This window comes from Macrotis lagotis, chromosome 1 (assembly GCF_037893015.1).
Source record: "Macrotis lagotis isolate mMagLag1 chromosome 1, bilby.v1.9.chrom.fasta, whole genome shotgun sequence".
In the NCBI taxonomy this organism is placed as follows: domain Eukaryota; kingdom Metazoa; phylum Chordata; class Mammalia; order Peramelemorphia; family Peramelidae; genus Macrotis; species Macrotis lagotis.
The window spans coordinates 461,893,313-461,905,540 of NC_133658.1; the positions used below are offsets into that span (position 1 = coordinate 461,893,313).

The 12,228-nt window shown below is 35.5% G+C and overlaps 1 long non-coding RNA gene across 1 annotated transcript; it reads left to right on the forward strand.

Moving 5' to 3' along the window:
- Window positions 1–785: 785 nt before the first annotated feature.
- On the forward strand, window positions 786–10,349 carry LOC141519486 (uncharacterized). The gene is made up of 3 exons (XR_012477352.1): window positions 786–877; window positions 2,160–2,265; window positions 10,280–10,349. It is a non-coding gene; the product is annotated as an uncharacterized LOC141519486 (long non-coding RNA).
- Window positions 10,350–12,228: the final 1,879 nt, after the last annotated feature.

Sequence of the window (12,228 nt, forward strand, 5' to 3'; positions counted from 1 at the left end):
CTCAAAAAAGATTCAGTAGCTAAACTTAAAACAATTGTTACCTCTCCTCAGGTTCTCATACTTAAACCTCAGCAGAACATTAAGGAGGACTACTAAGTAAGCATTATTTCATTACACCTTGGCTCTGTACTGTCTCCTCAGATCCTTGTCTACTGACCCACCAGGCTAGGGCTTGAGTACATTCTCTTTTCAGCTTTTTCATTTTCAATGCAGAAACACTGCCCTCCTCTCCCCTTAAGCGATTCCATGTGATGGATGGTTCCAGGACATTTGGATATTCCAAAAATCACAGGTCACCATCATTATTAAACTGAGGTTTAGTTATCCACAAAGGGGAAATCCTGTAACTCTAGATCCAGTCTCAGTCTTGCCAGGTGAGACACATTACTTAGCTTTTGATGTGCTCATGAATGGGGATGTCAAAAAAGTTGGAGCTTCTCTTTCTCCTATTTCTCATGAGATGATACTTAGATGCTCTTGTCAGGAGCTTTGGATGCTCCAGGAACTCTGAGAACAGGTAATTTTTCCAAGTATGTTCTTACTAATATTGCATTACCTGGAGTTATCAGTATTTAAGAATGTTGAATACCAGAAATTACTGAGGCTAATGATGAATGCCAAGGATAACATAAATGAATTCTTTTATTTATGCTAGGGGCAAAGTGGAAGATAAAAGAAGAGATAGACACACTGCTTAGGACAAATGAGATGAGGATAAAATGGCAAAAAGAATGAAGAACTTGCTACCTAACTTTCTTTTTTGCTTCTGTTTTCTTTGTCAGGAAGAATGATTTTCAGATTGTAGGAGATGGAACAAAAATGACTAATAAGGAATTGGAAGAACCTAAAACAACTGAAGAATCTTTAATAGCAATAGGTAATGACATAACTTTAATGTAACATGCATTGTTCAAGATCTCAAAGAAGAACGTTTTCAAAAGATTGGAAAAGGTTCCACCCAATATATGAGCAGGAAGACATCTCTTGGAGAGAATGGTCTATTCTATTATAAACATCAAAGGTATTTTCGATGAAAATTTAATGAGGGAAGAGGCAAGCTTATATGGATGATTTTTTACAATAGATCACAACTTTATAATCTTTAAAACATGAAGTTGTGAGAATATAATCTCTTGTGGTGTTTAGTTTTTATAGATTTAAAAATAATTTGAGTAGAATAAAATCTAGCTTTGTGATCTCACCTCAAAGTAAATATATGTATGAAAATTAGATAAGGGTTTCTAATAAATGTGACTTACATAGACAAACTTGTTCAGGGCTTTGCTGAGTATAGACTTCAAGGGTAAAAAGTAAAATAAAAACAATTAAAATAAATAAAGTATAGAAGCATTTGCTTGTCTAAAATATTCACTGGCTTCACACATGATATTCTATACATGGACCAAAAAAATTATCTTTATTGATAGGGAGGTGCCTCACATGCCCCATAATCCCAGAAGATATATTGAATTAATTGAACCCTGGAACATCTTGCTGTTTCCTTGGTAAAATCCATAGCAATGCAAGATATTGATCATGTTCTTTATCCATAAAGTGGATGAATGTTCAGACTATGGAATTTATTCAGTGCTTGCTGTCACAATAGTCTTTGCCTTAAGAACATTCTCTTGGTGAGGCTATGTGTTAGCAAATTGTGGAACTCTATAATCTAGGAAGACTCAAAACTAAAGTCACTGGAAATGTAATGAAAAAATGCATGGTGTGTATAACTTACCTGCAACTCATAACATGTGTAAGAGACTGCCTCAACTAATAATTTTTCGGGCTATTAAAATCTAGATCAATAACACTAAATACTTTATATATATATGTGAAATACATCATCTAGTCTATGGAAAATGAGCATATATAATAGAAGGGTCTGCAAACATTACATTGGGACATACAAAGAAATAGTGACAAATATACTATTATATGTGTTCAACTCAGTGTGTGAAGGATTGCACAATCAGATGTGAGACACAGTTCATTACTTCCTTTCCTCATGTCTTTCAGCAAGTTTGAAGCTAAAATATGCATATCAGCTGTTTCTGTCTATAAAATGACAGGAATGATACAATTATGTATATAATACATATCAGTGAACAATTATTAATATTTATTTTATTATTATTAATTTTTATTTTTTGTGATATTAGGAGAGGCTTTTGCCTCCTCTGCCTTCCCTGACCTCATGTCCTTGGTAAGAGAGAGTGACAAGATAAAGAAGCCAAGAATTACCACTTCCAAAAAATTGTTAGGAGGGTAAGACCTTCAGGGTATCTCAATGATTACTGCAGGGGAGAAAGAAAAGAAACATGGAACCTCTTTTGCATAGTCAAAAAAAAATCAACCTGGGAAGGGAAGACCTTCAGAGTTCCTGATCAAAACAGGAACAATTGCTGTTGGAATTCATTGTCAAGCAATCAGGACTTAATGACCAAGTGGGCTTAACCTGAGCCCATGGGTCATCCAATCAAGAAGAACCAGACTGATTTGGGATTTGTAAACCCCAAGAATTCTTACTAGACCTTTGGGTGGAGTACCCAAACAGATTAAAGAATAGAAGAAAAATCCCATTTCATTTGTTGATGTAGTTCATGTAAGTCTTTCCATGTTTTTTTTTCTGAAATGGTATTGATATTTAGAGACAATAATTTAATACAATATTTAAAGATAATATAAATTCTTCTTTATCAAAAATCCACTAAGTTTTAGCATGTACCCAGTGAGAATAATCAGTTAAAATAGAAATTGTTCATAGAAATCAAATAGAAAATCTGAGAAATTAATAAAAATCAGTTAAAATATATTTTGGCCCTTTCTTTTTCATGAGAATAGTAACAGTCCCTCTGTCCCCTCAACTCCTTACTTCTTAAAGTATTTATTTTCATATCATGAATTGCAAAGTCAACATGAGGACACACTTTGTGATTTTACTAGAGACACCAAAATTGCTAGCTATAGATAAACAGTTTCCTTTCAACAATAGCAGACTCTTTTGTTGGGTTTTCTGAGATTCCAAGGTTGGATGTGTTTTGAGGTTAGTGTGTAGGTATAATAGCCAAACTTTGCTTATTTTATGACTACTTAGCACACTATAGATTCTGAATAAGTAAAATTTATATTAAAAAATTATCTAGACTTTTTAAAATCTATAATGACATAACATCCAGAATTTTATAGGATGCCCCATTGTCATCTATTGCTTTAATAGATCTGTGCCTATGATCTTTGAAAATCTTGAGGGTCTGTTAATTGCGTAATGAGTAATTGATATAAAGAAAATTAAATAGACTATTCTTTTTCATTCTGTATGAATTCCTTTTCCCTAAGTGATCTACAATACCTTCAAGGCTATGTTTCATTTTACAGAGTACAGGGATTTCTAGGGGGCACTTAAGTCATGCATTCTTACAGAATAGCTGCCTTAGAACCTAATACATCTCTAAGCAACAGATTGCTCTGTGAGACTGGCTTCATGTGTCCTGGTCAGATCAAGAAGTTCAAGATTTGGTCTTAAATTGGTTGACTTATACAAGATAGTGGCTTGGGTGTAGGAAGTAAAAAGCATTAGTATCTGATTCATGTAGTTCTTTTGAAGTATGTCCATCATTCTTCCCCTCCCTTCACTGCACCTTTGCTCCTCTTTCCTATTACATCTTTTGGCCTTACTGTGTATCACTGCAGCATGATGTAGTGGAAAGCAGATTGGATTTGGGGTCACAGGATCTGGCTTTGACTCCCAGGGTTTAATCTCAGATATGTTTACTTCCTGTGTTACTGAATCTTGGCTTTCTCACTTGTAAAATGAGGGGGTGAATAGATTGATTTCTAAGGCCCTTTAAATGTCTGAATGTCAAATTAGTAGATATTACAACACTATGTAGCTAAGACATTGAAGACTTTGGGGCATCATCTTCTCACTGAAGTCAGCATCTTTAGAAAATAAAGGGGAATATTAGATGTAAACTTTAATTGACAATATAGTATCTGAAAACAGAGTAATATATGTACCTGGTAATATATGTACAGGTAAATATATGTACCTAGAGACTTTCAGATTTAATGTGGTGGAATTTTAATCTATAAGTGGAGAGTCAACCAGAAGAGTTGTGTGCATACATATGCAAAAAGTAGGTTATAAATAGGTGGAGCCACGATTGCAATGTAAAGGCAAGGACTCTTGAGCTCTCCCCCAAACTACTTCAAATACTTCAAATAATGACTCTAACCAAGTTCTAGAATCTGCAAAAGTGTGAAAAAATGTTCCAGCCCAAGACATCTTGGAAAATTGTCAGGAAAGGTCTGTTTCTCAAGGTGAGAGAGGATTGCAGAGTACCACTGGTGGTGCCAGAGTGAACTGACCCCAGCAATCCAGGAAGAGATGGGGTAGGGAAGGGGAGGAGGGACTAGGTCAGTGGAAGCAGTGATGTTTCCAAACTTCTCAGCCCAGAGATTTCCAAGGACAGCTTAGAAGGTCAGCTGGAAAAGTCTGATATATGAGAGAGGAGCTTAGTCCAGTGCAGGCACCAGCAGTGCACACCCAGCCCCACTGGACCAGGAGCAGGCCTCAGGAGCCACTGAGTCAGTGGAGGCAGATGCTTTTTAAACTCTTAACCCAGGGACAGTAAGGAGATTGGAAGGAGATTATAGGGGACTCTACTATCAACAGGACTCTGTTGCTTTGCCCATACTCATATCTGGGCCACAGTCTTGGGTCCCAGTTCCAGGAACAGGAGCAGAAGCACAATAGAGAACAGCAGAGCAGGAATCCTCCTCCATGTTCCAAGACAGAAAGGAGTGCTTGTGTTCACCCACAGACCAGATAATAAGCCAGGAGAGTGATATAAGTCTTTTCTTAGATTATAAGGCCTTAGAAGAATTGAAAACTTGAAGATCCCTAGAAGTTACTCTGAAAACAGCTGCCAAAAACCTCCAAAGCTTGGGACAATGCACCCTCTACTCTGGAAAGCAATGCCCCACTTTAACAAAGAATTAAAATCAAATTATAGGCTGGGGAAATGAAGAAACAACAGAAGAAAAAAATCTTATCATGGACAGTTACTATGGTCAATAGAAAGATCAAAATACACATGCAAAAGAAGATAACAGTCAAAGCTTCTACATCCAAAGCCTCTAAGAAAAATATGAGTTGGTCTCAGACCATAGGAGGTAGAGGACAAATTGGGAAGAGAAATAAGAGTGAAGTGGGAAAATCATGAAAACAAGTCATCAGCTTAATGAAAGAGATATAAAAATGAAGAAAACTAAAAACCAGACTAGGTCGAATGGAAAAGGAGATATAAAAATTCACTGAAGAAAATAATTCCTGGGGGTGGCTAGGTGGTGCAGTGGATTAGAGTACTGGCCTTGGAGTCAGGAGTATCTGAGTTCAGATCTGGCCTCAGACACTTAATAATTACCTAGCCGTGTGGCCTTGGGCAAGTCACTTAACCCCATTGCCTTGCAAAAAAATATAATTCCTTAAAATACAGAATGGAGCAAAGGGAAGGTAATGACTTTGTGAGAAATAAAGAAACAATCAAACAAAACTGAAATAATGAAAAAAATGAGAAGAAAATGTGAAATATTTCATTAGAAAAACAACTGACCTGGAAAACAGATCCAGAAGAGATAATTTAAAAATTATTGGACTAAGCCATGATTAAAGAAATTACCATTACCAGAAAACTGTCAAGATATTCTAGAAGCAGAGGGTAAAATAGAAATTGAAAGAATCCACCCATCATCTCCTGAAAGAGATCTCAAAATGAAAACTCAATGTTATAGCCAAATTTCAGAGCTCCCAGGTTAAGGAGAAAATATAGCAAGCAGCCAGAAAGAAACAATTCAATTATTGTGGAGCCATGGTTAGTATTATACAAAACTGAGCAACTTCTACATTAAGGGATCATAGGGTTTGGAATATGATATTCTGGAAGGCAAAACAGCTTGAATTACAACCAAGAATCAACTGACTAGCAAAACTGAGCATACTCTTTTAGGGGGAAAAGGTAGACATTAAATGAAACAGGAGACTTTCACACTTTCCTGATGAAAAAACCAGAGCAGAACAGAAACTTTGATCTTCAAATATGAGACTCAAGTGAAGCATAAAAAGACAAACAGGAAAGACAAATCATAAGGAACTTAATGGTATTAACTGCTTATATTACTACATGGGAAGATGATTCTGACAACTCAGGAACTCGTTTATTAGGGCAGTTAGAAGGAGTGTTTATAGAGAAGGCACAGGTGGGAGTTGAATATGAAGTGATAATATATTAAAAAGATGAAATTAAGGGGTGAGGGAGGAATGTACTAAGAAAAAGGGAAAGGGAGAGGTAGCATGGGGTAAGTTATTTTACATAAAAGAGATAATAAAGATTTTTGTAGTACAGTGAAGGGGAGAAATGAGAGGGGAGTAAGTGAGCCTTATTCTTGAAATTGAGTCAGAAAGGGAATGATATATACTCGATAGGTTCTAGAAATCTATCTTATTTTAGAGGAAAGTAGGAGGGGAAGGGGATGGGAGAAAGGGCAGGGGAGGTGACAGAAAGGAGGGAAGATTGTGGGAAGATATGTCAGCTGCAAAAACACTTTGAAGAGGACAGGGTGGAAGGAGAGAGAATAAAATAAATGGAGGAATAGAATGGAGGGAAATATAGTTAGCAATAGTAACTGTAGAGAAAAATATTGAAACAAAATTTCCCTGATAAAGATCTCCTTTCTCAAACATGGAGAATTGAGTCAAATTTATAAAAAATGAGATCCATTCCCCAATTGATAATGATCAAAAGATATGAACAGTTTTCAGAAAAGGTTATCAGTGCTCTCTATATCCATATTAAAAAAAAGTCTTAACTATTGACTGGAGAAACAATTGGAGAACAATTCTGAGATGCCACCTTATTCCTATTGAATTGGTTAATAGGACAGAAAGAGAAAATGACAAATTGAGGGGTTTTAGGAAAAATGAGACATTAATGTGCTGTTGGAAGAGTTGTGAAATGATTCAACAATTCTGTAGAGCAATTTCAAACTAAGCCCAAAGGGCTATAAAACTATGCCTGTCCTTAGACCAAGTAATGCCATTATCAGTTTTGTATTCCAGAAGAGATGAAAAACAGGAAGGAAAAGAACCTATCTGTATAAGGAGCAGCTTTTTTTTTTCTGGCAGCAAGGAACTGGAAATTTAGGGGATGCCCATCAAATGAGGAATGGCTGAACAAATTGTGGTATATGATTATAATGAAATACTATTCCTCCAAACCCAGTATAGAGTCATAATAGAGTAGTCATAGAAACTTCAGCTATCAGACACATGCTCAGGCTCTCTCTTTGTTAAAAGCAGAGCATCTAATAAATTTTTCATTTGCCTTAATGATAATTTCATTCTTCAAAAGGTGAAGGAAGAAACATAATTTGGTCAATTGAGGAAGAACTGGTTACTAAATTAAAATGATGGGATCCTGGAAGGAAGGAGTCATTCCACTTTAGACTTGGTGATAGATAAATGAAAAGAATTAGGCATAATTGGATATGCATCCATGATTTTTCAGAATGAGAATATCAAAGAATTCAGAAAAAAGACTAAGTGGGATGCCATGGTATAAAATTTTGTAGGGAGATACAGTCCAAGAAAAATGGGATGGTCTAAGGAATGAAATTCCTCTTATTCAAACACATAAAATTTCAATAATGAAGTAAAAGGTGAAATGTTTAAGGGAAACAAATGCAGGTGAATAAAGAACCCTTCAACTAACCTGAATTTTAAAATGACAGGTACAGAAGTTGTATGGCATGAGCAGGGTAACTAAATATAAAAAAAATTACCCTGTCTTTTAAAAACTGTATCAGGGATCCTAAAGCTTAGAATGAGCTGGTTATGGATATTAAGGGTAACAGTACAGAAGTTTGAGAGCAATTTTTAGGGCTAGGGAGAGACCAAAGAAAGAATGAGGCTTGATATAGGTATATTAATGATAATGGGTGAAAGAAAGAAGGCAGAACTACTATGCTTACTTGACTTCTGGTTTTTCAACCAAGGAGAGCAACCTTCAGATTAGGAAGAATAGAATAAAAATATTTAATGCAGAGTTAAAAATTCAAGATAAGTGATAAGATAGTAAGTGGTCACATAGCCCTCTCTGTTAAGTTCAAGTTCCTAGGTCCTAATGATCTGTCTGATTATTTTTTTTTAGGATTTTTGCAAGGCAAATGGGGTTAAGTGGCCTGCCCAAGGCCACACAGCTAGGTAATTATTAAATGTCTGAGGCTGGATTTGAACTCAGGTACTCCTGACTCCAGGGCCAGTACTCTATCCACTGCGCCACCTAGCCATCCCCTCAGACATGATTATTAAGATGTAATTGATGATAATAAAAATCACTTAAGCATTCTACATTTAAAACATGTAGACTGAGAGAGGTGTTATAAGCAAATGTTCCAGAAATGTTTAAGGAAAAAAAAGGAAGAAAGGTATAATTTAAAACTAGAATCTAATGGGCTCAAATTCAATTCCTGGCAAAATTCAAGAACATATTGTTAAAGGAATGACTTGTCATTCACAAAAACAAAATAAATGCTGCTAGAATAAAAAAATGAGTAGGAAGAAATAATTTTTACTTCACATATTTCTGATAAAATCCTAATCTCTATGGTACATGGAATTTTGTCACAAATATATAAGAATAAGAACCATGTACCAATAATTAAGTGGCTAGAGGACATGAACTGCTTACAAAAGAATAGCAAACTCTTAATAGCCATTTGAAAATGCTCCAAATCATCAATAATAAGATAAATACAAGTTAAACACCCTGAGATTTTACCTAATAATAAACAAGTTGGTGAAGAAGATAATATAAAGAAATAATCTAAGTTGGAGTGATTGTGAGAAGATAAACATGCTAATGCATAGGGTTGGAGGAACTATTGTTTACTTCAATCTCTTTGGAAATCAATTTGGAATTATGGGTGAAAAATCATTACACTCTTCATACTCTTTGGCAAAGTCATCCCATTATTGCTCATGTATGTCTAGGAATCCAAATATAGCCAAACTTTTTAGATTTAGATTTTTTTTATTTTTTAAGTTTAGTTCTATGCTTACCATTAAGCCAAGGCTTAAGTGTTCCATGTATCCTCATTTTACTCATGAGATTCTAGAGGATCAGAGAGATAAAGCATGTTATCTACCTTTTGACATAAATATTTCCTGCCATGCCATACTGCTTCTTGCCCCAGATATTTCTTATCAGTGTTTCTCTGTGTTACCAATTATGACTGATTTCCTTTCCGATGACTATGACTCAGAATTCTGGAAGTCCTGTTCCACCCATTTCCCAGTGGCAATGCCAATTCTGTGACAGCCACCTAGTTCTCACCAGTGGCTATTCTTTTTAGCAACCTGATCAGCTCTGATCAGTCTTCTGACATTTTCCTATCACCCACAGATAGATACAGACAAATATTGACAAATGAGAATCCATTTCCATTCTGCCTCAGAGAGTTTTTTTTCTCTCTCTTGGGAATACTAAGATAAGACAGGATTCTTGAATTCAAAACCCTATATAGGGTCACACTATATATAATATGGTCATACTAATGGTCAGTCAAAGAAGCAAGGCTTAAGGGAGGAGAGCTTTGTTTTACATGATCTCACATAGGCAACCTAGCTATAGAATCACCCAGAGATATCATTTTACAATAGCACAATATCTACAATAGTTGGATAACTAAGGAGGGCAAGGTCTTAGTTCTAGTATGAATCAAATGAAACAACCTTGATTTTCCAACGTTATTCAAACTTCGTTAACCTCATTTTAGCTTATATATAGTCCAAAGTTTGATCTCTTTGACAGCTAGTTTATATATGCAATGGTTTTATATGTTAGTCTTACTGATGCAAATAAGGAATGATATAGTAATAATAATTACATTTATATAGAACTTTCAGTTTTTGCAAAGTGTTTTACAAATATCTCATTTGATCCTTATAACAACCTTTTGAGGTAAGTTTTATTATTTCCCATTTTATATATGAGTAAACTGGGTCTGAGAAATTAAGTAACTTATTCAGGGTCACATTAGTGAATTTCTAAAGTGGGATTTGAACTGAATTTTAGTGGTTCCAAATCTGGCAAGCTCTTGTTACCCATTGTGCATGCCACCCAGTTGAGGGTAGTGAACTAAAGCATGGAGTTTGGAGGAGCAGAGTAGTAGAGACTGATAAAGAACCTTGCTTTTATTCCCTGTAATTCTATATTTGCAGAAGGTGGATTTGAATGAATTCAATATGAAGAGATAGAAAATCTACTTCCTCATAATGTGTGGAAGCAGGTAAGGTTTCCTCCCACTCTTATGGGAGTGCTTCTTGTTTTCATTGTTAGTTTTGGTTGATGTTGGAAGGTCATATCTGTATATTCCTCCTAGGAGTCTGGTGTCATGGTGGTGTCACCAGTTTTTTTTTTATCTAGGAATACAGAAGTGACTGATCAAGGGATCTAGGCTAACATCCACAAAAGAAAATCTGCTAGTAATGAAAAAGTACCCACAGAATTGGCTGTTTGATGCCAAAGACCCTGGGATTACATTTTCAGAGACTCAGAAATTTCAGAATTCTCTCTGGTAAATGTGCCCACAAAGGTCATTTTTAGTGATGAATTAAAAGGTTACCATAAGATCAATTCAGTTATGACTTAGTATTGGATACTGAAATGCTCTCTCTCTCTCTCTCTCTCTCTCTCTCTCTCTCTCTCTCTCTCTCTCTCTCTCTCTCTCTCTCTGTCTCTCTCTCTCCCTCCTCTGTTTCCAACTTGGGCTGGTACCCATTCATTTTTAGCCTGACTTCAGCTCAGAACCTTAGCCTTTGTTAATACCAAGGATTGCAGGTGTATACTACTACTCTTAGCCCTATTGATGCTTTAGAAGACAGGCTATTCAGTCAGAGTACATGGACTGAGATTCAGTGCTCCTCCCCTGTCCCTTCTCTATAATTTTTGGACCTTAGGATTGTGTCCAAAAAAGAAAGGAAGAAAGAATGAAAGACAACTGATAAAATACCATAATTGCAAGTTAAATAAATTATTATTTAGCTATGGTGAGGTTCTCTCAAGAAATTTTTCTTATACTTAGCTTAATGATTCATGCTTTGAGCATTTAGGAAGAAAACACATAAATCCAAGATGATAATATCATTACCATCATCATTATTATCGTTATTCTCCCATGGTATATTTACCCTGCCAAACAGTTATAGGAATTCATCATTTTTGCAGATGGAATCATATCACTCAGAATCTCCTATGCTTGAATACTTTCTTTTTTTGTCCCCTTCATTGCTTCCTTATAGGGAATAGTTATTTTAACATTACTTAAAGACATAAATTATATTGACTCTTTATTTGTAAGCATTTGCTTTTCCTTGCAAGGAGTCTGACTAAATCTTTCTATGATATTGATAGTGAATGCCAGAATATAGTCACGATAGAGTTGACCTTTTTTGTCCTCGTCTATAATAATTCAAATGTGATAGGACAAGAAATTTTATCTTTTCTACCTCTACAGTATCTCTCACATCAACCCACTTTCTCCACTCACATGATCCCTCTCTAGTAAAGGCCCTCATTACCTCTCGCACCGACTATTGCCATAGTTTCCTAGTCGATCTTCTTTCTTCAAATATCTCCCCACTTTTATCCATCATCCATATGGATCTGACTGTATCAACTCCTCTATTCAATAAATTCCTCTGGCTGCCTATTACATCTAGGTTGAAATAAAACTCCTCTGTTTGGCAGCCTGTTATAACACTTTTTCATTTATCATTCCTGGTTGTCTCATTCATAATACATTTTGTGTTCTAGTCATTTTCTAAAGTGCAAATCTGATCATTTCACTTCTCTTTTAATAAACTCTGGTGTAGAATTTAATGTAACAACTTAAGGATAACTTATCTTTCTGTACTTCTTGTACTTTTTTTTCTCCTCCTTTAGTACTCTATCTGGCTAAACTGGTCTTCTTGCTTTTAGGTGGTGTAGTGTACTTGACTTGGAATCAAGGAGATCTGAGTTAAAATATGACTTTAAATACTCACTAGGTATGTGATCCAGGGACAAATCACTTAACCCCTGCCTGTCTTACTATCTTCAACTGTAAAATGGAGATAATGATAGTACCTATCTCTCAAGGTTGTTGTGATATTCAAATGATATAATATTT